At 47.9% G+C, this 24,371-nt stretch overlaps 1 protein-coding gene, 12 non-coding genes and 6 pseudogenes across 13 annotated transcripts in view; 18 read left to right on the top strand and 1 right to left on the bottom strand.

Annotated features, from left to right (window-relative positions):
* Positions 1 to 24,371, bottom strand: part of LOC142095485 (uncharacterized) — a 185,296-nt gene that overhangs the window by 53,307 nt on the left and 107,618 nt on the right. The gene's annotated exons all lie outside the window — the stretch shown is intronic.
* LOC142095810 (U2 spliceosomal RNA) lies at positions 466 to 656 on the top strand. The gene has a single exon (XR_012677986.1). It is a non-coding gene; the product is annotated as a U2 spliceosomal RNA (small nuclear RNA).
* Positions 1,476 to 1,666, top strand: LOC142095809 (U2 spliceosomal RNA). The gene has a single exon (XR_012677985.1). It is a non-coding gene; the product is annotated as a U2 spliceosomal RNA (small nuclear RNA).
* LOC142095808 (U2 spliceosomal RNA) lies at positions 2,486 to 2,676 on the top strand. The gene has a single exon (XR_012677984.1). It is a non-coding gene; the product is annotated as a U2 spliceosomal RNA (small nuclear RNA).
* LOC142095807 (U2 spliceosomal RNA) lies at positions 3,496 to 3,686 on the top strand. Its single transcript, XR_012677983.1, has one exon. It is a non-coding gene; the product is annotated as a U2 spliceosomal RNA (small nuclear RNA).
* LOC142095970 (U2 spliceosomal RNA) lies at positions 4,506 to 4,662 on the top strand (annotated as a pseudogene).
* On the top strand, positions 5,004 to 5,219 carry LOC142095890 (U2 spliceosomal RNA; annotated as a pseudogene).
* On the top strand, positions 6,039 to 6,229 carry LOC142095805 (U2 spliceosomal RNA). The gene has a single exon (XR_012677982.1). It is a non-coding gene; the product is annotated as a U2 spliceosomal RNA (small nuclear RNA).
* LOC142095804 (U2 spliceosomal RNA) lies at positions 7,049 to 7,239 on the top strand. The gene has a single exon (XR_012677981.1). It is a non-coding gene; the product is annotated as a U2 spliceosomal RNA (small nuclear RNA).
* On the top strand, positions 8,059 to 8,249 carry LOC142095803 (U2 spliceosomal RNA). The gene has a single exon (XR_012677980.1). It is a non-coding gene; the product is annotated as a U2 spliceosomal RNA (small nuclear RNA).
* LOC142095931 (U2 spliceosomal RNA) lies at positions 9,962 to 10,132 on the top strand (annotated as a pseudogene).
* LOC142095802 (U2 spliceosomal RNA) lies at positions 10,952 to 11,142 on the top strand. The gene has a single exon (XR_012677979.1). It is a non-coding gene; the product is annotated as a U2 spliceosomal RNA (small nuclear RNA).
* LOC142095801 (U2 spliceosomal RNA) lies at positions 11,962 to 12,152 on the top strand. The gene has a single exon (XR_012677978.1). It is a non-coding gene; the product is annotated as a U2 spliceosomal RNA (small nuclear RNA).
* LOC142095799 (U2 spliceosomal RNA) lies at positions 12,972 to 13,162 on the top strand. The gene has a single exon (XR_012677977.1). It is a non-coding gene; the product is annotated as a U2 spliceosomal RNA (small nuclear RNA).
* LOC142095798 (U2 spliceosomal RNA) lies at positions 13,982 to 14,172 on the top strand. The gene has a single exon (XR_012677976.1). It is a non-coding gene; the product is annotated as a U2 spliceosomal RNA (small nuclear RNA).
* Positions 15,899 to 16,069, top strand: LOC142095936 (U2 spliceosomal RNA; annotated as a pseudogene).
* Positions 16,889 to 17,045, top strand: LOC142095964 (U2 spliceosomal RNA; annotated as a pseudogene).
* On the top strand, positions 22,699 to 22,870 carry LOC142095871 (U2 spliceosomal RNA; annotated as a pseudogene).
* Positions 23,690 to 23,880, top strand: LOC142095797 (U2 spliceosomal RNA). The gene has a single exon (XR_012677975.1). It is a non-coding gene; the product is annotated as a U2 spliceosomal RNA (small nuclear RNA).

Genomic DNA, 24,371 nt, shown 5'->3' with positions numbered 1-24,371 from the left:
GCTGCTGTTGCAGCATGCAGCTTCCTTTTCTATTTACTTGCCGGTGGCCCGAGAAACAATTGTGATGCACCTTGAAGTGCTGTTTCTGTGACATGCTGTGAATATTCCGAAAGAAGCTGGGCAGACAGTGTGATTAATTGCCTGGGGAGACGAGGACGGAACGGCAGGCCGACTAATCAGCGGGCGTCGTTGCACTTATGGTCAAGGGGAGGAGTTAATGCAAATTTTGCAGGCATCTCGTTTGAAAAGTCCTCGGCTCATGTGCGTGCCTTTGCAGACAGAGAGGTGTAAAGAGGGTCCCAGTGAAGGTGTCAGGCTTTTCAGGCTAGTCGGGCCTAGAATGTGCAGCAATGGAGTGTTGTGGGCCGCCGCTGAAGAAAGTATACGGCGTGTGGCGTGGCTGTCTCCTACAGTTGTCAGGCCTAGCCTGAGAAGCGGGCGCTTTCCTGGGTCCCTTTTCAGGTTATCGCTTCTCGGCCTTTTGGCTAAGATCAAGTGTAGTATCTGTTCTTATCAGTTTAATATCTGATACGCCCCCTATCTGGGGGCCATATATTAAATGGATTTTTAGAACAGGGAGATGGAAGAAGAGCTTGCTCTGTCCACTCCACGCATTGACCTGGTATTGCAGTACTTCCAGGACCGGTGCACTTCTCTTATCCAGTTATCAAAAAATAGAATCATGTCTCTTTTCAGCAACAAAAAAACATAAGAACAGATTTTTGTCTCCTGTGTCTTATTTCGTGTCAATTTATTGTGTCTTTTTGTTGTTTTGTTTCTTATCTCTTTTAGCAAACAAGCATTTGCAGATAAGAAGACCCTTTTCTTTGTCCAAAAGGATTACTGAATTGATCCAATTATTCCTTTAATGGAGCAACTTGTGATTTGCAAATTCAATTGGATCTCCGAATGAATGAAACTATTAATCTGACGTAGTGTGTCTCCCTCTTGTGGACCCAGTGACATAATAAAGGCAAGTGAGGATTATGACACACACCTTTTAGAACCCTGCTGCTGTTGCAGCATGCAGCTTCCTTTTCTATTTACTTGCCGGTGGCCCGAGAAACAATTGTGATGCACCTTGAAGTGCTGTTTCTGTGACATGCTGTGAATATTCCGAAAGAAGCTGGGCAGACAGTGTGATTAATTGCCTGGGGAGACGAGGACGGAACGGCAGGCCGACTAATCAGCGGGCGTCGTTGCACTTATGGTCAAGGGGAGGAGTTAATGCAAATTTTGCAGGCATCTCGTTTGAAAAGTCCTCGGCTCATGTGCGTGCCTTTGCAGACAGAGAGGTGTAAAGAGGGTCCCAGTGAAGGTGTCAGGCTTTTCAGGCTAGTCGGGCCTAGAATGTGCAGCAATGGAGTGTTGTGGGCCGCCGCTGAAGAAAGTATACGGCGTGTGGCGTGGCTGTCTCCTACAGTTGTCAGGCCTAGCCTGAGAAGCGGGCGCTTTCCTGGGTCCCTTTTCAGGTTATCGCTTCTCGGCCTTTTGGCTAAGATCAAGTGTAGTATCTGTTCTTATCAGTTTAATATCTGATACGCCCCCTATCTGGGGGCCATATATTAAATGGATTTTTAGAACAGGGAGATGGAAGAAGAGCTTGCTCTGTCCACTCCACGCATTGACCTGGTATTGCAGTACTTCCAGGACCGGTGCACTTCTCTTATCCAGTTATCAAAAAATAGAATCATGTCTCTTTTCAGCAACAAAAAAACATAAGAACAGATTTTTGTCTCCTGTGTCTTATTTCGTGTCAATTTATTGTGTCTTTTTGTTGTTTTGTTTCTTATCTCTTTTAGCAAACAAGCATTTGCAGATAAGAAGACCCTTTTCTTTGTCCAAAAGGATTACTGAATTGATCCAATTATTCCTTTAATGGAGCAACTTGTGATTTGCAAATTCAATTGGATCTCCGAATGAATGAAACTATTAATCTGACGTAGTGTGTCTCCCTCTTGTGGACCCAGTGACATAATAAAGGCAAGTGAGGATTATGACACACACCTTTTAGAACCCTGCTGCTGTTGCAGCATGCAGCTTCCTTTTCTATTTACTTGCCGGTGGCCCGAGAAACAATTGTGATGCACCTTGAAGTGCTGTTTCTGTGACATGCTGTGAATATTCCGAAAGAAGCTGGGCAGACAGTGTGATTAATTGCCTGGGGAGACGAGGACGGAACGGCAGGCCGACTAATCAGCGGGCGTCGTTGCACTTATGGTCAAGGGGAGGAGTTAATGCAAATTTTGCAGGCATCTCGTTTGAAAAGTCCTCGGCTCATGTGCGTGCCTTTGCAGACAGAGAGGTGTAAAGAGGGTCCCAGTGAAGGTGTCAGGCTTTTCAGGCTAGTCGGGCCTAGAATGTGCAGCAATGGAGTGTTGTGGGCCGCCGCTGAAGAAAGTATACGGCGTGTGGCGTGGCTGTCTCCTACAGTTGTCAGGCCTAGCCTGAGAAGCGGGCGCTTTCCTGGGTCCCTTTTCAGGTTATCGCTTCTCGGCCTTTTGGCTAAGATCAAGTGTAGTATCTGTTCTTATCAGTTTAATATCTGATACGCCCCCTATCTGGGGGCCATATATTAAATGGATTTTTAGAACAGGGAGATGGAAGAAGAGCTTGCTCTGTCCACTCCACGCATTGACCTGGTATTGCAGTACTTCCAGGACCGGTGCACTTCTCTTATCCAGTTATCAAAAAATAGAATCATGTCTCTTTTCAGCAACAAAAAAACATAAGAACAGATTTTTGTCTCCTGTGTCTTATTTCGTGTCAATTTATTGTGTCTTTTTGTTGTTTTGTTTCTTATCTCTTTTAGCAAACAAGCATTTGCAGATAAGAAGACCCTTTTCTTTGTCCAAAAGGATTACTGAATTGATCCAATTATTCCTTTAATGGAGCAACTTGTGATTTGCAAATTCAATTGGATCTCCGAATGAATGAAACTATTAATCTGACGTAGTGTGTCTCCCTCTTGTGGACCCAGTGACATAATAAAGGCAAGTGAGGATTATGACACACACCTTTTAGAACCCTGCTGCTGTTGCAGCATGCAGCTTCCTTTTCTATTTACTTGCCGGTGGCCCGAGAAACAATTGTGATGCACCTTGAAGTGCTGTTTCTGTGACATGCTGTGAATATTCCGAAAGAAGCTGGGCAGACAGTGTGATTAATTGCCTGGGGAGACGAGGACGGAACGGCAGGCCGACTAATCAGCGGGCGTCGTTGCACTTATGGTCAAGGGGAGGAGTTAATGCAAATTTTGCAGGCATCTCGTTTGAAAAGTCCTCGGCTCATGTGCGTGCCTTTGCAGACAGAGAGGTGTAAAGAGGGTCCCAGTGAAGGTGTCAGGCTTTTCAGGCTAGTCGGGCCTAGAATGTGCAGCAATGGAGTGTTGTGGGCCGCCGCTGAAGAAAGTATACGGCGTGTGGCGTGGCTGTCTCCTACAGTTGTCAGGCCTAGCCTGAGAAGCGGGCGCTTTCCTGGGTCCCTTTTCAGGTTATCGCTTCTCGGCCTTTTGGCTAAGATCAAGTGTAGTATCTGTTCTTATCAGTTTAATATCTGATACGCCCCCTATCTGGGGGCCATATATTAAATGGATTTTTAGAACAGGGAGATGGAAGAAGAGCTTGCTCTGTCCACTCCACGCATTGACCTGGTATTGCAGTACTTCCAGGACCGGTGCACTTCTCTTATCCAGTTATCAAAAAATAGAATCATGTCTCTTTTCAGCAACAAAAAAACATAAGAACAGATTTTTGTCTCCTGTGTCTTATTTCGTGTCAATTTATTGTGTCTTTTTGTTGTTTTGTTTCTTATCTCTTTTAGCAAACAAGCATTTGCAGATAAGAAGACCCTTTTCTTTGTCCAAAAGGATTACTGAATTGATCCAATTATTCCTTTAATGGAGCAACTTGTGATTTGCAAATTCAATTGGATCTCCGAATGAATGAAACTATTAATCTGACGTAGTGTGTCTCCCTCTTGTGGACCCAGTGACATAATAAAGGCAAGTGAGGATTATGACACACACCTTTTAGAACCCTGCTGCTGTTGCAGCATGCAGCTTCCTTTTCTATTTACTTGCCGGTGGCCCGAGAAACAATTGTGATGCACCTTGAAGTGCTGTTTCTGTGACATGCTGTGAATATTCCGAAAGAAGCTGGGCAGACAGTGTGATTAATTGCCTGGGGAGACGAGGACGGAACGGCAGGCCGACTAATCAGCGGGCGTCGTTGCACTTATGGTCAAGGGGAGGAGTTAATGCAAATTTTGCAGGCATCTCGTTTGAAAAGTCCTCGGCTCATGTGCGTGCCTTTGCAGACAGAGAGGTGTAAAGAGGGTCCCAGTGAAGGTGTCAGGCTTTTCAGGCTAGTCGGGCCTAGAATGTGCAGCAATGGAGTGTTGTGGGCCGCCGCTGAAGAAAGTATACGGCGTGTGGCGTGGCTGTCTCCTACAGTTGTCAGGCCTAGCCTGAGAAGCGGGCGCTTTCCTGGGTCCCTTTTCAGGTTATCGCTTCTCGGCCTTTTGGCTAAGATCAAGTGTAGTATCTGACCTTTTTGGCTGGGCAAGAAAATTTTTATACCTGGCCCAGGGTGAAGCTCCGGCGGATCTCAGGGGCAAAATGGGTCCCCTAGTGTGGCAGGCCAAGGGGGCCCATACTAGCCCAGCCACCCGGCTGGGGCCGTACCCACTCGGCTTGAGTCCTGGGTGAAGCTCCGGCAGATCCCAGGGACTAATGGGGCCCTCCTAGCTTCGCGGCGACGAGGGTCCAACCCCGCCCAGCCACCCGGCTGGGGCCGTACCCAATCGGCACACCGAGCACTGGGTGAAGCTTCGGCGGATCCCAGGGGCTAAGAGGCTCCCCTAGCTTTGCGGCGAAGGGAGTCAGACGACCCCGGCCCCTAAGTGACCTTTTTGGTTCTGGGGGTCGAGGACCAGGGTCCTTCCTCTCCGGAGGGAGGACCACGCACCGAAAACTCTTGTGCATGTTTTTTGGGTATTTACTCATTTTTTTTCGTGCACAAGGGACGAGCTCAAGGCTTTAAATAAAAAAAAAAAAAAAAAAAAAATCTGTTCTTATCAGTTTAATATCTGATACGCCCCCTATCTGGGGGCCATATATTAAATGGATTTTTAGAACAGGGAGATGGAAGAAGAGCTTGCTCTGTCCACTCCACGCATTGACCTGGTATTGCAGTACTTCCAGGACCGGTGCACTTCTCTTATCCAGTTATCAAAAAATAGAATCATGTCTCTTTTCAGCAACAAAAAAACATAAGAACAGATTTTTGTCTCCTGTGTCTTATTTCGTGTCAATTTATTGTGTCTTTTTGTTGTTTTGTTTCTTATCTCTTTTAGCAAACAAGCATTTGCAGATAAGAAGACCCTTTTCTTTGTCCAAAAGGATTACTGAATTGATCCAATTATTCCTTTAATGGAGCAACTTGTGATTTGCAAATTCAATTGGATCTCCGAATGAATGAAACTATTAATCTGACGTAGTGTGTCTCCCTCTTGTGGACCCAGTGACATAATAAAGGCAAGTGAGGATTATGACACACACCTTTTAGAACCCTGCTGCTGTTGCAGCATGCAGCTTCCTTTTCTATTTACTTGCCGGTGGCCCGAGAAACAATTGTGATGCACCTTGAAGTGCTGTTTCTGTGACATGCTGTGAATATTCCGAAAGAAGCTGGGCAGACAGTGTGATTAATTGCCTGGGGAGACGAGGACGGAACGGCAGGCCGACTAATCAGCGGGCGTCGTTGCACTTATGGTCAAGGGGAGGAGTTAATGCAAATTTTGCAGGCATCTCGTTTGAAAAGTCCTCGGCTCATGTGCGTGCCTTTGCAGACAGAGAGGTGTAAAGAGGGTCCCAGTGAAGGTGTCAGGCTTTTCAGGCTAGTCGGGCCTAGAATGTGCAGCAATGGAGTGTTGTGGGCCGCCGCTGAAGAAAGTATACGGCGTGTGGCGTGGCTGTCTCCTACAGTTGTCAGGCCTAGCCTGAGAAGCGGGCGCTTTCCTGGGTCCCTTTTCAGGTTATCGCTTCTCGGCCTTTTGGCTAAGATCAAGTGTAGTATCTGTTCTTATCAGTTTAATATCTGATACGCCCCCTATCTGGGGGCCATATATTAAATGGATTTTTAGAACAGGGAGATGGAAGAAGAGCTTGCTCTGTCCACTCCACGCATTGACCTGGTATTGCAGTACTTCCAGGACCGGTGCACTTCTCTTATCCAGTTATCAAAAAATAGAATCATGTCTCTTTTCAGCAACAAAAAAACATAAGAACAGATTTTTGTCTCCTGTGTCTTATTTCGTGTCAATTTATTGTGTCTTTTTGTTGTTTTGTTTCTTATCTCTTTTAGCAAACAAGCATTTGCAGATAAGAAGACCCTTTTCTTTGTCCAAAAGGATTACTGAATTGATCCAATTATTCCTTTAATGGAGCAACTTGTGATTTGCAAATTCAATTGGATCTCCGAATGAATGAAACTATTAATCTGACGTAGTGTGTCTCCCTCTTGTGGACCCAGTGACATAATAAAGGCAAGTGAGGATTATGACACACACCTTTTAGAACCCTGCTGCTGTTGCAGCATGCAGCTTCCTTTTCTATTTACTTGCCGGTGGCCCGAGAAACAATTGTGATGCACCTTGAAGTGCTGTTTCTGTGACATGCTGTGAATATTCCGAAAGAAGCTGGGCAGACAGTGTGATTAATTGCCTGGGGAGACGAGGACGGAACGGCAGGCCGACTAATCAGCGGGCGTCGTTGCACTTATGGTCAAGGGGAGGAGTTAATGCAAATTTTGCAGGCATCTCGTTTGAAAAGTCCTCGGCTCATGTGCGTGCCTTTGCAGACAGAGAGGTGTAAAGAGGGTCCCAGTGAAGGTGTCAGGCTTTTCAGGCTAGTCGGGCCTAGAATGTGCAGCAATGGAGTGTTGTGGGCCGCCGCTGAAGAAAGTATACGGCGTGTGGCGTGGCTGTCTCCTACAGTTGTCAGGCCTAGCCTGAGAAGCGGGCGCTTTCCTGGGTCCCTTTTCAGGTTATCGCTTCTCGGCCTTTTGGCTAAGATCAAGTGTAGTATCTGTTCTTATCAGTTTAATATCTGATACGCCCCCTATCTGGGGGCCATATATTAAATGGATTTTTAGAACAGGGAGATGGAAGAAGAGCTTGCTCTGTCCACTCCACGCATTGACCTGGTATTGCAGTACTTCCAGGACCGGTGCACTTCTCTTATCCAGTTATCAAAAAATAGAATCATGTCTCTTTTCAGCAACAAAAAAACATAAGAACAGATTTTTGTCTCCTGTGTCTTATTTCGTGTCAATTTATTGTGTCTTTTTGTTGTTTTGTTTCTTATCTCTTTTAGCAAACAAGCATTTGCAGATAAGAAGACCCTTTTCTTTGTCCAAAAGGATTACTGAATTGATCCAATTATTCCTTTAATGGAGCAACTTGTGATTTGCAAATTCAATTGGATCTCCGAATGAATGAAACTATTAATCTGACGTAGTGTGTCTCCCTCTTGTGGACCCAGTGACATAATAAAGGCAAGTGAGGATTATGACACACACCTTTTAGAACCCTGCTGCTGTTGCAGCATGCAGCTTCCTTTTCTATTTACTTGCCGGTGGCCCGAGAAACAATTGTGATGCACCTTGAAGTGCTGTTTCTGTGACATGCTGTGAATATTCCGAAAGAAGCTGGGCAGACAGTGTGATTAATTGCCTGGGGAGACGAGGACGGAACGGCAGGCCGACTAATCAGCGGGCGTCGTTGCACTTATGGTCAAGGGGAGGAGTTAATGCAAATTTTGCAGGCATCTCGTTTGAAAAGTCCTCGGCTCATGTGCGTGCCTTTGCAGACAGAGAGGTGTAAAGAGGGTCCCAGTGAAGGTGTCAGGCTTTTCAGGCTAGTCGGGCCTAGAATGTGCAGCAATGGAGTGTTGTGGGCCGCCGCTGAAGAAAGTATACGGCGTGTGGCGTGGCTGTCTCCTACAGTTGTCAGGCCTAGCCTGAGAAGCGGGCGCTTTCCTGGGTCCCTTTTCAGGTTATCGCTTCTCGGCCTTTTGGCTAAGATCAAGTGTAGTATCTGTTCTTATCAGTTTAATATCTGATACGCCCCCTATCTGGGGGCCATATATTAAATGGATTTTTAGAACAGGGAGATGGAAGAAGAGCTTGCTCTGTCCACTCCACGCATTGACCTGGTATTGCAGTACTTCCAGGACCGGTGCACTTCTCTTATCCAGTTATCAAAAAATAGAATCATGTCTCTTTTCAGCAACAAAAAAACATAAGAACAGATTTTTGTCTCCTGTGTCTTATTTCGTGTCAATTTATTGTGTCTTTTTGTTGTTTTGTTTCTTATCTCTTTTAGCAAACAAGCATTTGCAGATAAGAAGACCCTTTTCTTTGTCCAAAAGGATTACTGAATTGATCCAATTATTCCTTTAATGGAGCAACTTGTGATTTGCAAATTCAATTGGATCTCCGAATGAATGAAACTATTAATCTGACGTAGTGTGTCTCCCTCTTGTGGACCCAGTGACATAATAAAGGCAAGTGAGGATTATGACACACACCTTTTAGAACCCTGCTGCTGTTGCAGCATGCAGCTTCCTTTTCTATTTACTTGCCGGTGGCCCGAGAAACAATTGTGATGCACCTTGAAGTGCTGTTTCTGTGACATGCTGTGAATATTCCGAAAGAAGCTGGGCAGACAGTGTGATTAATTGCCTGGGGAGACGAGGACGGAACGGCAGGCCGACTAATCAGCGGGCGTCGTTGCACTTATGGTCAAGGGGAGGAGTTAATGCAAATTTTGCAGGCATCTCGTTTGAAAAGTCCTCGGCTCATGTGCGTGCCTTTGCAGACAGAGAGGTGTAAAGAGGGTCCCAGTGAAGGTGTCAGGCTTTTCAGGCTAGTCGGGCCTAGAATGTGCAGCAATGGAGTGTTGTGGGCCGCCGCTGAAGAAAGTATACGGCGTGTGGCGTGGCTGTCTCCTACAGTTGTCAGGCCTAGCCTGAGAAGCGGGCGCTTTCCTGGGTCCCTTTTCAGGTTATCGCTTCTCGGCCTTTTGGCTAAGATCAAGTGCAGTTGTGGCAGATCAGCACTTGCCTCTTTAACTAGAGGGCTGGAATGCAGCTTTGAAAGGCTGGGACAAATGTGCATCCGGATTGGAAACCCGGGGGGCCATAAATCACGGGTCAGGAGACCTTAATATAGATACAACGTGATTCTGTTGGCACCCACGCACTTCTGACCTCTTTCTCCTAAGCAATGCTATATTCTTTGCCCGGACCTTTTTGGCTGGGCAAGAAAATTTTTATACCCGGCCCAGGGTGAAGCTCTGGCGGATCTCAGGGGCAAAATGGGTCCCCTAGTGTGGCAGGCCAAGGGGGCCCATACTAGCCCAGCCACCCGGCTGGGGCCGTATCCACTCGGCTTGAGTCCTGGGTGAAGCTCCGGCAGATCCCAGGGACTAATGGGGCCCTCCTAGCTTTGCGGCGACGAGGGTCCAACCCTGCCCAGCCACCCGGCTGGGGCCGTACCCACTCGGCTTGAGTCCTGGGTGAAGCTCCGGCAGATCCCAGGGACTAATGGGGCCCTCCTAGCTTCGCGGCGACGAGGGTCCAACCCCGCCCAGCCACCCGGCTGGGGCCGTACCCAATCGGCACACCGAGCACTGGGTGAAGCTTCGGCGGATCCCAGGGGCTAAGAGGCTCCCCTAGCTTTGCGGCGAAGGGAGTCAGACGACCCCGGCCCCTAAGTGACCTTTTTGGTTCTGGGGGTCGAGGACCAGGGTCCTTCCTCTCCGGAGGGAGGACCACGCACCGAAAACTCTTGTGCATGTTTTTTGGGTATTTACTCATTTTTTTCGTGCACAAGGGACGAGCTCAAGGCTTTAAATAAAAAAAAAAAAAAAAAAAAAAAAAAAAAAAAAAAAAAAAAAAAAAAAAAAAAAAAAAAAATCTGTTCTTATCAGTTTAATATCTGATACGCCCCCTATCTGGGGGCCATATATTAAATGGATTTTTAGAACAGGGAGATGGAAGAAGAGCTTGCTCTGTCCACTCCACGCATTGACCTGGTATTGCAGTACTTCCAGGACCGGTGCACTTCTCTTATCCAGTTATCAAAAAATAGAATCATGTCTCTTTTCAGCAACAAAAAAACATAAGAACAGATTTTTGTCTCCTGTGTCTTATTTCGTGTCAATTTATTGTGTCTTTTTGTTGTTTTGTTTCTTATCTCTTTTAGCAAACAAGCATTTGCAGATAAGAAGACCCTTTTCTTTGTCCAAAAGGATTACTGAATTGATCCAATTATTCCTTTAATGGAGCAACTTGTGATTTGCAAATTCAATTGGATCTCCGAATGAATGAAACTATTAATCTGACGTAGTGTGTCTCCCTCTTGTGGACCCAGTGACATAATAAAGGCAAGTGAGGATTATGACACACACCTTTTAGAACCCTGCTGCTGTTGCAGCATGCAGCTTCCTTTTCTATTTACTTGCCGGTGGCCCGAGAAACAATTGTGATGCACCTTGAAGTGCTGTTTCTGTGACATGCTGTGAATATTCCGAAAGAAGCTGGGCAGACAGTGTGATTAATTGCCTGGGGAGACGAGGACGGAACGGCAGGCCGACTAATCAGCGGGCGTCGTTGCACTTATGGTCAAGGGGAGGAGTTAATGCAAATTTTGCAGGCATCTCGTTTGAAAAGTCCTCGGCTCATGTGCGTGCCTTTGCAGACAGAGAGGTGTAAAGAGGGTCCCAGTGAAGGTGTCAGGCTTTTCAGGCTAGTCGGGCCTAGAATGTGCAGCAATGGAGTGTTGTGGGCCGCCGCTGAAGAAAGTATACGGCGTGTGGCGTGGCTGTCTCCTACAGTTGTCAGGCCTAGCCTGAGAAGCGGGCGCTTTCCTGGGTCCCTTTTCAGGTTATCGCTTCTCGGCCTTTTGGCTAAGATCAAGTGTAGTATCTGTTCTTATCAGTTTAATATCTGATACGCCCCCTATCTGGGGGCCATATATTAAATGGATTTTTAGAACAGGGAGATGGAAGAAGAGCTTGCTCTGTCCACTCCACGCATTGACCTGGTATTGCAGTACTTCCAGGACCGGTGCACTTCTCTTATCCAGTTATCAAAAAATAGAATCATGTCTCTTTTCAGCAACAAAAAAACATAAGAACAGATTTTTGTCTCCTGTGTCTTATTTCGTGTCAATTTATTGTGTCTTTTTGTTGTTTTGTTTCTTATCTCTTTTAGCAAACAAGCATTTGCAGATAAGAAGACCCTTTTCTTTGTCCAAAAGGATTACTGAATTGATCCAATTATTCCTTTAATGGAGCAACTTGTGATTTGCAAATTCAATTGGATCTCCGAATGAATGAAACTATTAATCTGACGTAGTGTGTCTCCCTCTTGTGGACCCAGTGACATAATAAAGGCAAGTGAGGATTATGACACACACCTTTTAGAACCCTGCTGCTGTTGCAGCATGCAGCTTCCTTTTCTATTTACTTGCCGGTGGCCCGAGAAACAATTGTGATGCACCTTGAAGTGCTGTTTCTGTGACATGCTGTGAATATTCCGAAAGAAGCTGGGCAGACAGTGTGATTAATTGCCTGGGGAGACGAGGACGGAACGGCAGGCCGACTAATCAGCGGGCGTCGTTGCACTTATGGTCAAGGGGAGGAGTTAATGCAAATTTTGCAGGCATCTCGTTTGAAAAGTCCTCGGCTCATGTGCGTGCCTTTGCAGACAGAGAGGTGTAAAGAGGGTCCCAGTGAAGGTGTCAGGCTTTTCAGGCTAGTCGGGCCTAGAATGTGCAGCAATGGAGTGTTGTGGGCCGCCGCTGAAGAAAGTATACGGCGTGTGGCGTGGCTGTCTCCTACAGTTGTCAGGCCTAGCCTGAGAAGCGGGCGCTTTCCTGGGTCCCTTTTCAGGTTATCGCTTCTCGGCCTTTTGGCTAAGATCAAGTGTAGTATCTGTTCTTATCAGTTTAATATCTGATACGCCCCCTATCTGGGGGCCATATATTAAATGGATTTTTAGAACAGGGAGATGGAAGAAGAGCTTGCTCTGTCCACTCCACGCATTGACCTGGTATTGCAGTACTTCCAGGACCGGTGCACTTCTCTTATCCAGTTATCAAAAAATAGAATCATGTCTCTTTTCAGCAACAAAAAAACATAAGAACAGATTTTTGTCTCCTGTGTCTTATTTCGTGTCAATTTATTGTGTCTTTTTGTTGTTTTGTTTCTTATCTCTTTTAGCAAACAAGCATTTGCAGATAAGAAGACCCTTTTCTTTGTCCAAAAGGATTACTGAATTGATCCAATTATTCCTTTAATGGAGCAACTTGTGATTTGCAAATTCAATTGGATCTCCGAATGAATGAAACTATTAATCTGACGTAGTGTGTCTCCCTCTTGTGGACCCAGTGACATAATAAAGGCAAGTGAGGATTATGACACACACCTTTTAGAACCCTGCTGCTGTTGCAGCATGCAGCTTCCTTTTCTATTTACTTGCCGGTGGCCCGAGAAACAATTGTGATGCACCTTGAAGTGCTGTTTCTGTGACATGCTGTGAATATTCCGAAAGAAGCTGGGCAGACAGTGTGATTAATTGCCTGGGGAGACGAGGACGGAACGGCAGGCCGACTAATCAGCGGGCGTCGTTGCACTTATGGTCAAGGGGAGGAGTTAATGCAAATTTTGCAGGCATCTCGTTTGAAAAGTCCTCGGCTCATGTGCGTGCCTTTGCAGACAGAGAGGTGTAAAGAGGGTCCCAGTGAAGGTGTCAGGCTTTTCAGGCTAGTCGGGCCTAGAATGTGCAGCAATGGAGTGTTGTGGGCCGCCGCTGAAGAAAGTATACGGCGTGTGGCGTGGCTGTCTCCTACAGTTGTCAGGCCTAGCCTGAGAAGCGGGCGCTTTCCTGGGTCCCTTTTCAGGTTATCGCTTCTCGGCCTTTTGGCTAAGATCAAGTGTAGTATCTGTTCTTATCAGTTTAATATCTGATACGCCCCCTATCTGGGGGCCATATATTAAATGGATTTTTAGAACAGGGAGATGGAAGAAGAGCTTGCTCTGTCCACTCCACGCATTGACCTGGTATTGCAGTACTTCCAGGACCGGTGCACTTCTCTTATCCAGTTATCAAAAAATAGAATCATGTCTCTTTTCAGCAACAAAAAAACATAAGAACAGATTTTTGTCTCCTGTGTCTTATTTCGTGTCAATTTATTGTGTCTTTTTGTTGTTTTGTTTCTTATCTCTTTTAGCAAACAAGCATTTGCAGATAAGAAGACCCTTTTCTTTGTCCAAAAGGATTACTGAATTGATCCAATTATTCCTTTAATGGAGCAACTTGTGATTTGCAAATTCAATTGGATCTCCGAATGAATGAAACTATTAATCTGACGTAGTGTGTCTCCCTCTTGTGGACCCAGTGACATAATAAAGGCAAGTGAGGATTATGACACACACCTTTTAGAACCCTGCTGCTGTTGCAGCATGCAGCTTCCTTTTCTATTTACTTGCCGGTGGCCCGAGAAACAATTGTGATGCACCTTGAAGTGCTGTTTCTGTGACATGCTGTGAATATTCCGAAAGAAGCTGGGCAGACAGTGTGATTAATTGCCTGGGGAGACGAGGACGGAACGGCAGGCCGACTAATCAGCGGGCGTCGTTGCACTTATGGTCAAGGGGAGGAGTTAATGCAAATTTTGCAGGCATCTCGTTTGAAAAGTCCTCGGCTCATGTGCGTGCCTTTGCAGACAGAGAGGTGTAAAGAGGGTCCCAGTGAAGGTGTCAGGCTTTTCAGGCTAGTCGGGCCTAGAATGTGCAGCAATGGAGTGTTGTGGGCCGCCGCTGAAGAAAGTATACGGCGTGTGGCGTGGCTGTCTCCTACAGTTGTCAGGCCTAGCCTGAGAAGCGGGCGCTTTCCTGGGTCCCTTTTCAGGTTATCGCTTCTCGGCCTTTTGGCTAAGATCAAGTGTAGTATCTGTTCTTATCAGTTTAATATCTGATACGCCCCCTATCTGGGGGCCATATATTAAATGGATTTTTAGAACAGGGAGATGGAAGAAGAGCTTGCTCTGTCCACTCCACGCATTGACCTGGTATTGCAGTACTTCCAGGACCGGTGCACTTCTCTTATCCAGTTATCAAAAAATAGAATCATGTCTCTTTTCAGCAACAAAAAAACATAAGAACAGATTTTTGTCTCCTGTGTCTTATTTCGTGTCAATTTATTGTGTCTTTTTGTTGTTTTGTTTCTTATCTCTTTTAGCAAACAAGCATTTGCAGATAAGAAGACCCTTTTCTTTGTCCAAAAGGATTACTGAATTGATCCAATTATTCCTTTAATGGAGCAACTTGTGATTTGCAAATTCAATTGGATCTCCGAATGAATGAAACTATTAATCTGACGTAGTGTGTCTCCCTCTTGTGGACCCAGTGACATAATAAAGGCAAGTGAGGATTATGACACACACCTTTTAGAACCCTGCTGCTGTTGCAGCATGCAGCTTCCTTTTCTATTTACTTGCCGGTGGCCCGAGAAACAATTGTGATGCACCTTGAAGTGCTGTTTCTGTGACATGCTGTGAATATTCCGAAAGAAGCTGGGCAGACAGTGTGATTAATTGCCTGGGGAGACGAGGACGGAACGGCAGGCCGACTAATCAGCGGGCGTCGTTGCACTTATGGTCAAGGGGAGGAGTTAATGCAAATTTTGCAGGCATCTCGTTTGAAAAGTCCTCGGCTCATGTGCGTGCCTTTGCAGACAGAGAGGTGTAAAGAGGGTCCCAGTGAAGGTGTCAGGCTTTTCAGGCTAGTCGGGCCTAGAATGTGCAGCAATGGAGTGTTGTGGGCCGCCGCTGAAGAAAGTATACGGCGTGTGGCGTGGCTGTCTCCTACAGTTGTCAGGCCTAGCCTGAGAAGCGGGCGCTTTCCTGGGTCCCTTTTCAGGTTATCGCTTCTCGGCCTTTTGGCTAAGATCAAGTGCAGTTGTGGCAGATCAGCACTTGCCTCTTTAACTAGAGGGCTGGAATGCAGCTTTGAAAGGCTGGGACAAATGTGCATCCGGACTGGAAACCCGGGGGGCCATAAATCACGGGTCAAGAGACCTTAATATAGATACAACGTGATTCTGTTGGCACCCACGCACTTCTGACCTCTTTCTCCTAAGCAATGCTATATTCTTTGCCCGGACCTTTTTGGCTGGGCAAGAAAATTTTTATACCCGGCCCAGGGTGAAGCTCCGGCGGATCTCAGGGGCAAAATGGGTCCCCTAGTGTGGCAGGCCAAGGGGGCCCATACTAGCCCAGCCACCCGGCTGGGGCCGTATCCACTCGGCTTGAGTCCTGGGTGAAGCTCTGGCAGATCCCAGGGACTAATGGGGCCCTCCTAGCTTTGCGGCGACGAGGGTCCAACCCTGCCCAGCCACCCGGCTGGGGCCGTACCCACTCGGCTTGAGTCCTGGGTGAAGCTCCGGCAGATCCCAGGGACTAATGGGGCCCTCCTAGCTTCGCGGCGACGAGGGTCCAACCCCGCCCAGCCACCCGGCTGGGGCCGTACCCAATCGGCACACCGAGCACTGGGTGAAGCTTCGGCGGATCCCAGGGGCTAAGAGGCTCCCCTAGCTTTGCGGCGAAGGGAGTCAGACGACCCCGGCCCCTAAGTGACCTTTTTGGTTCTGGGGGTCGAGGACCAGGGTCCTTCCTCTCCGGAGGGAGGACCACGCACCGAAAACTCTTGTGCATGTTTTTTGGGTATTTACTCATTTTTTTCGTGCACAAGGGACGAGCTCAAGGCTTTAAATAAAAAAAAAAAAAAAAAAAAAAAAAAAAAAAAAAAAAAAAAAAAAAAAAAAAAAAAAAAAAAAAAAAAAAAAAAATCTGTTCTTATCAGTTTAATATCTGATACGCCCCCTATCTGGGGGCCATATATTAAATGGATTTTTAGAACAGGGAGATGGAAGAAGAGCTTGCTCTGTCCACTCCACGCATTGACCTGGTATTGCAGTACTTCCAGGACCGGTGCACTTCTCTTATCCAGTTATCAAAAAATAGAATCATGTCTCTTTTCAGCAACAAAAAAACATAAGAACAGATTTTTGTCTCCTGTGTCTTATTTCGTGTCAATTTATTGTGTCTTTTTGTTGTTTTGTTTCTTATCTCTTTTAGCAAACAAGCATTTGCAGATAAGAAGACCCTTTTCTTTGTCCAAAAGGATTACTGAATTGATCCAATTATTCCTTTAATGGAGCAACTTGTGATTTGCAAATTCAATTGGATCTCCGAATGAATGAAACTATTAATCTGACGTAGTGTGTCTCCCTCTTGTGGACCCAGTGACATAATAAAGGCAAGTGAGGATTATGACACACACCTTTTAGAACCCTGCTGCTGTTGCAGCATGCAGCTTCCTTTTCTATTTACTTGCCGGTGGCCCGAGAAACAATTGTGATGCACCTTGAAGTGCTGTTTCTGTGACATGCTGTGAATATTCCGAAAGAAGCTGGGCAGACAGTGTGATTAATTGCCTGGGGAGACGAGGACGGAACGGCAGGCCGACTAATCAGCGGGCGTCGTTGCACTTATGGTCAAGGGGAGGAGTTAATGCAAATTTTGCAGGCATCTCGTTTGAAAAGTCCTCGGCTCATGTGCGTGCCTTTGCAGACAGAGAGGTGTAAAGAGGGTCCCAGTGAAGGTGTCAGGCTTTTCAGGCTAGTCGGGCCTAGAATGTGCAGCAATGGAGTGTTGTGGGCCGCCGCTGAAGAAAGTATACGGCGTGTGGCGTGGCTGTCTCCTACAGTTGTCAGGCCTAGCCTGAGAAGCGGGCGCTTTCCTGGGTCCCTTTTCAGGTTATCGCTTCTCGGCCTTTTGGCTAAGATCAAGTGTAGTATCTGTTCTTATCAGCTTACCAACTACCCGGTGGAGGTTATGCTGAGTGTGGCTCATCCGATAGCGCACTCTAACATTGGTGAGGGGCTGATGTAGACTCTGCTGCATGGTGCACTTGTCTCTCTCCTGCCCAAAACCCAGAGGACATACCTGAGTGTGGCTCATCCGATAGCACACTCTAACCCTGGTGAGGAACTGTTTGAGACTTGTGTTACCCGATCAAAGCCGGCCAGGAGCAAGAAGACCGACCCCGGGGAAGAAGCGCTGCCGACCCCCCCTGCCTGCCGGGAAGAAGACGCCGGGAGCACCTCCGGCTGAAGAAGCCCTCCTCTCCTCGGGCCCTGCTCCACTGGAAGAAGCGCCTCCTCTTCAGCGGAAGCCCCTGCTCCTCTCTACCCAGCGGGAGGACATCTGCACTGCTCCCTCCACCCCGGACGACCAGCCTCTCTACCCCAGGAAGAGCCAGGACGATGGCCTCAGCTACCCCAGCTCCTGCCTCCACCCCTGCTCCTGCCCCTGGGAAGAAGGGAGGAAAGAACACCGCCCCGAAGCCTCTCCCCGTGGCTGGAACCTCTGCCTCCACCGCCCCTCCTGCTGCCGGACAAGGCCAGCCCAGCCAGGACAACCCCCAGAAGACCCCCACTCTGGAACCCTGGATGAGGCAGACCGTGGTCCTGAAGCTGAAGGAAGTGGAAGGAAGGGTCCCAGACATGACGGCCGAGACCTTCGGCAAGAAGATGATCCTGGACCAGGGCTTCTCCAAGGCTGAAACCCTCAGCGTGCAGAATTACCTGAAAGGGATCTGGTACATCACCTTCGCCTCCATTGCCATCTGCAAGAGGTACTGGGAGGCAGTGAAGACTGCGAGACCGGAGTCTCCCTTCTCCCGCTTCGTGGGGAACTGCCCCATCCAGAGAGAGGAGAGAAGAGTCACGGTCTCCATGAGAAATCCTCACACCCCTGGTAAGGACATCGCTACCTTCCTGAGCCGCTTCTGCTCCGTGGTCAAGGACCCCTCCAAGATCCTGGATGTCAACGGCTTCTGGACAGGCAAGTGGTCCATTATCATCAGACTGAGGAAAGACAGCACGGCAACTGACGGACTCCAACACCTGCCATCAAGCTTTGCCCTGGGCGGCTCTGCCGGCCTCCTCCACTATGCCGATCAGCCGAGGAACTGCAGAAAATGCGGGGAAGCTGACCACATGGCGAGAAGCTGCAAGGTCTCAGCCTGCAGGAACTGCAAGGTGGCGGGGCACGAGTCCAAGGATTGCCCAAGAAAATTGTCCTGCAACCTCTGCGGCCTGGCCAGCCACATCTACAGGGACTGCCCCCAGAGGGCCAGATCCTACGCTGCAGCTGCCGGGATTGGACTGCCGGAAAGCGGACCTGCCCCGGCCCTGCAGCCCAAGCCAGCCCAGAGGAAGCAACAGAAGCCCACACCGCAGCCAAGAGCTGGTAAGATATCTCCCACCCCTGTTGTGACAGCACCCCCCTCCCTCCCCGCTGTCACAACACCCCCCCCCCCCTGCAGTAGCACTAACCCCCTCCACCGCTACTGCAGCTCCCCCCCTTTCCCTGGAGGATTTCCCCCCCCTCCTCCCTCTTGTGTCTGCAGGTGATGAGAACAAACAAAGAAGGAAGCGGAAAGAGCTGGACAGCCCAGCTGGCGACTCTGACCCTTCCAAGAAAAAGGCAATCGAGCTGGAAGAGGACCCTCTCCCGTCAGAGGGGGCCCTGGTAGAGATGGTGGATGAGCTGCTGGATTCTGAGCAGGAGGAGGAAGAATTCCTACAACTGCCCCAAATCTGCCTATTCGACCAGCTAGAGGAGAAAGGTCTGCTCCCACCCGAAGGGGACACGGGCAGACCGGACCAAGTCCCACCGGACAAGGAGGGTAACTGATGTATTGACTGTGCTAACTCTCTTTTTTCTCCCAACTAATGGCTAACTTTTCTCTTTTTACCATTAATGTGAGGAGTGTGAAGGATAAGATTAGACGTCAGTCTGTGTTTACCTTTCTTGACAGTCAGAAATGTGATGTTTACATGTTGCAGGAATGTTCTCTCCCTTTCTCTAGTTCCTACAGGCATCTGGGGAGGCAGTGGTCTCACGGGCCCTCCTATTGGTCTGGGGGGAGTGACTGTAAGTCTGCAGGGGTCGCCATTCTTATCAGGGGAAGCCTCTTCACATTAGATTCCGTTCAGGAGTTTGTCTGCGGCAGATTGCTTATCGTAGATGGCTCCTGGGCGGGTGAGCCTATCAGGCTTATCTGTGTGTATGCATCCCCGGGTAAGAATGAGCGTTTGGAGCTTTTCCAGACCCTGCGGGCCCAGCTCGCAACCACCAGGGCGGTAGTGATGGCTGGGGACTTTAACTGTCCTATAGAGGAAGATGGTAGGAGTTCTTGTACTAATGCTAAACTTGATGTTTCTTCCAGGTTGTTGCAGGAGATGGTAGCCGAAGCATCCTTGCGGGATGCAGTGGGATCTATGGGGGCCGGCTCTGTGAATTATACTTGGAGCCGCCCCGATGGCTCAGTGCGTTCCCGGATCGACTTTGTGTTTACATCGAGAGCGGTAAGACAAAACAGGCATGTCATGGTTCCCTGCTTTTTCTCTGATCATAGGGCCATTCTCTTTGAAGGTGTTCTGGGTCACGGGTTCCCTCCCGGCCCTGGCTCTTGGAAGCTGAACTGCGCTCTGCTGGGAAAGGAAGAGGTGATGGTTGAGCTGAGGGATGCCTATGTAATGTGGAAAAATGACAAAATGTATTTTGACTGTATGTCTAACTGGTGGGAGTATGTCAAGGGCAAGTTTCGCAGTTTCTTTCAGGCTAAAGGCCGCCAACAGGCGTGTGAGAGGAAGAGAAACTTCAGGAGACTTCAGCGTCAGCTGCAGTCCCTGCTGGATCTCCAACTATGCGGCTGGGATGTGAAGGATGATCTGGCTGAGGCCAAAGGGGGCCTGAAAAGGCACTTCGAGGAAGAGGCCAATCGCATCATCTTCCGTTCTAAGGTGGAGAATCTGGAGAAGGGTGAGAAATGTAATTCTTTCTTTTTCAGAAAACTTCACTCCGGCCACACGCCCCTGACTGAACTGCGGGACGAGTCTGGCACCCCCAGGAGGGGGAAGGAGGGCGTCATGGGGGTCGTCTCAGACTACTACGGCAAACTCTACTCCCCTAAGACTACAGACGACGACGCAGCTGAATCTTTCCTGTCAGGTATCACTAACCCTATTGATCCTACAGGTAGGGCAGCTATGGATGCCCCCCTCACCTTGGGGGAGCTGCACTCTGCCGCTAAATCCTTTAGGCCGGGCAGGACCCCGGGCAGTGATGGCCTCCCAGCCGAGCTCTATGTAGCGCTGTGGGACCTCATTGGCCCGGACCTGCTAGAGCTGTATGAGGAGATGGTGGTGGAGGGCAGGATGCCTCCTACTCTGAGAGAGGGCTTGATCACGATTTTGTACAAGCGCAAGGGAGAGAGATGTGACCTCAAAAATTGGAGGCCCATCTCCCTCCTGAACGTGGACTACAAGATTTTGGCCAAGGTACTAGCCAACAGGCTAAAGGTTGTCATTGGGCGAATTGTTCATCCTGATCAGACTTGTGGCATTCCTGGTAGAAGGATTGCAGACAGCCTTGCGCTGCTGAGGGACACGGTTCATTATATCAAAGACCGCCACGCACATGTGGCCCTGGTCAGTCTTGATCAGGAGAAGGCCTTTGATCGTGTCTCTCATGGTTTTATGCGTAAGGTTCTGTGCAGGTTTGGATTGGGTGATATGTTTTGTTCTTATGTTAACCTGATGTACCTTGATATTTACAGCTCGGTGTTGGTGAACGGCTGGAAGACTGACCCCTTCTCTGTACTGTCTGGGGTCAGACAAGGCTGCCCTCTTTCACCTCTCCTTTTTGTCTGTTGTATAGAGCTCTTCGCGATGTCCATCAGGCGAAACCCAGAGATCAGAGGGATCACCGCACCGGGTCCAGACCGACTAGAGGCCAAGTGTTCGCTCTACATGGACGACGTCACTGTCTTCTGCGCTGATCAGCGTTCGGTGGCAGCACTCGTCCAGACCTGCAACAACTTCGGCCAAGCTTCAGGGGCAAAAGTCAACTGCGGGAAGTCAGAGGCAATGCTGTTTGGTCAGTGGCACCTGTCATCCCCCGCTGCATTCCCCTTCACAATCAAGCCGGACTTCATCAAAATTCTTGGAGTTTGGTTCGGTGGAGAGGAGGCGGCCCTGAAGTGCTGGGAAGAGAGACTGGCAACAGTCCGGCAAAAGATTGGACTGTGGAGCCTCAGACTTCTTACCATCGAAGGGAAAGCACTGGTACTGCGCAACGAGATTCTTCCCGTTCTTCAGTACACGGCCCAAGCTTGGCCACCTCTTGCTGCCGTCTGTAAGACCATCACGAGGACAGTCTTTCACTTCATCTGGGGCTCCAAAATGGACAGAGTGAAGCGGTCAGTTATGTACAAGGAGCCCCACAAAGGTGGGAAAGGGATCCCGGATATCCCCACCATGCTGCGTGCCTTCTTTGTTTGCAACTGTATCCGCAGGACACTCCTTGAAAAGAACGTTTGCTCTGCTGGGAAGTCCATGTCACGCTTTTTCCTTCTTCCTCTTTGGAGGAAACTTGGTTGGGACAAGTGGGACAGCTCCTTCCCTTACAACTGGACTACACCTTGGTTTTACCTGGATGTTGGACAATTTGTGAGGGAGCACCATCTGGAGGGACTTAAACCAGACTTGTGGAAACCTAAAACTATCCACAAGCTCATCAGAGCTAAGGACATTATGGAGTCTGTTCCAGGGCTCCCTGTGGCCACGGCCAAACATGTTTGGGAGAATGTGGCCTCTAAGAGACTGACTAATGGACATAAAGACATTGCATGGATGGCCATTCAGGGGGGTTTGCCTCTCAGGACATTTATGCACTCCCGGAACCTGTGCAGATATGTTCACTGCCCCTTTTGTATTACCAAGAGGGAGACTGCTCAACATATCTTTTGGGACTGTCCCACTGCACAGGCATTGTTGGATGCCCTGGAACATGAACTTAAGGACAGTGTGCCCAGGACTTGCCTTTCATACCATTCGGTATTTTATGGATTATTTCCTGGGACTCACACCGTTGAGGCAATCCAGGAGGCCTGGCGCCTTATGAACTGTTTTAAGGACGCTATGTGGCTTGCCAGGAACCGCCTCATCTTGAAGCGGGAGAAGATGACCATCCAGGACTGTCGCAGGCTTATCCATAGCCTGTTAAGAGACTATAACACCCTTGACAGTCCTGAGGAAGATGAAGACGACGATTGATTGTAATTGATTGATTGTTGTCCCCTCTTCTCCTCCTCCCCATTGTGTCTATTTTCAATAAAAAACTTTGGTTTGTGCTCCCCTCCCTTTTCCCCCTCCAACCCACTCCCCTGCACAGCATGAAGTATTATTGAATGTCATGTCTATTTATGCACCCTTCCCTTTGTGTCTGTCCTCAATAAAAACTTTTTGCTCGTGACTCCATCACCCTACCCCTCTTACCTACCTCCCCCTCACATCCAATGTTATTTTATTGCACTGTAATACACTGTAAAGTTTGAATGGTTAGTGCAGTACTTGATGTATATAGTGTAGGATGTCATGTCTTGTACTTTATGCCCTGTATTGTACTAAAACGTATGCATGATCATGTCTTACGGTGTACTGCGTACACTTGAATGAAATGTATGAACTGTGTTTTTTGTACTTTATACAAAATAAAGCTACTTTTTCAATCAAAAATCTGTTCTTATCAGTTTAATATCTGATACGCCCCCTATCTGGGGGCCATATATTAAATGGATTTTTAGAACAGGGAGATGGAAGAAGAGCTTGCTCTGTCCACTCCACGCATTGACCTGGTATTGCAGTACTTCCAGGACCGGTGCACTTCTCTTATCCAGTTATCAAAAAATAGAATCATGTCTCTTTTCAGCAACAAAAAAACATAAGAACAGATTTTTGTCTCCTGTGTCTTATTTCGTGTCAATTTATTGTGTCTTTTTGTTGTTTTGTTTCTTATCTCTTTTAGCAAACAAGCATTTGCAGATAAGAAGACCCTTTTCTTTGTCCAAAAGGATTACTGAATTGATCCAATTATTCCTTTAATGGAGCAACTTGTGATTTGCAAATTCAATTGGATCTCCGAATGAATGAAACTATTAATCTGACGTAGTGTGTCTCCCTCTTGTGGACCCAGTGACATAATAAAGGCAAGTGAGGATTATGACACACACCTTTTAGAACCCTGCTGCTGTTGCAGCATGCAGCTTCCTTTTCTATTTACTTGCCGGTGGCCCGAGAAACAATTGTGATGCACCTTGAAGTGCTGTTTCTGTGACATGCTGTGAATATTCCGAAAGAAGCTGGGCAGACAGTGTGATTAATTGCCTGGGGAGACGAGGACGGAACGGCAGGCCGACTAATCAGCGGGCGTCGTTGCACTTATGGTCAAGGGGAGGAGTTAATGCAAATTTTGCAGGCATCTCGTTTGAAAAGTCCTCGGCTCATGTGCGTGCCTTTGCAGACAGAGAGGTGTAAAGAGGGTCCCAGTGAAGGTGTCAGGCTTTTCAGGCTAGTCGGGCCTAGAATGTGCAGCAATGGAGTGTTGTGGGCCGCCGCTGAAGAAAGTATACGGCGTGTGGCGTGGCTGTCTCCTACAGTTGTCAGGCCTAGCCTGAGAAGCGGGCGCTTTCCTGGGTCCCTTTTCAGGTTATCGCTTCTCGGCCTTTTGGCTAAGATCAAGTGTAGTATCTGTTCTTATCAGTTTAATATCTGATACGCCCCCTATCTGGGGGCCATATATTAAATGGATTTTTAGAACAGGGAGATGGAAGAAGAGCTTGCTCTGTCCACTCCACGCATTGACCTGGTATTGCAGTACTTCCAGGACCGGTGCACTTCTCTTATCCAGTTATCAAAAAATAGAATCATGTCTCTTTTCAGCAACAAAAAAACATAAGAACAGATTTTTGTCTCCTGTGTCTTATTTCGTGTCAATTTATTGTGTCTTTTTGTTGTTTTGTTTCTTATCTCTTTTAGCAAACAAGCATTTGCAGATAAGAAGACCCTTTTCTTTGTCCAAAAGGATTACTGAATTGATCCAATTATTCCTTTAATGGAGCAACTTGTGATTTGCAAATTCAATTGGATCTCCGAATGAATGAAACTATTAATCTGACGTAGTGTGTCTCCCTCTTGTGGACCCAGTGACATAATAAAGGCAAGTGAGGATTATGACACACACCTTTTAGAACCCTGCTGCTGTTGCAGCATGCAGCTTCCTTTTCTATTTACTTGCCGGTGGCCCGAGAAACAATTGTGATGCACCTTGAAGTGCTGTTTCTGTGACATGCTGTGAATATTCCGAAAGAAGCTGGGCAGACAGTGTGATTAA

Source organism: Mixophyes fleayi, chromosome 6, assembly GCF_038048845.1.
Source record: "Mixophyes fleayi isolate aMixFle1 chromosome 6, aMixFle1.hap1, whole genome shotgun sequence".
Lineage (NCBI taxonomy): Eukaryota > Metazoa > Chordata > Amphibia > Anura > Limnodynastidae > Mixophyes > Mixophyes fleayi.
This window is presented reverse-complemented; position numbering and strand designations above follow the sequence as displayed.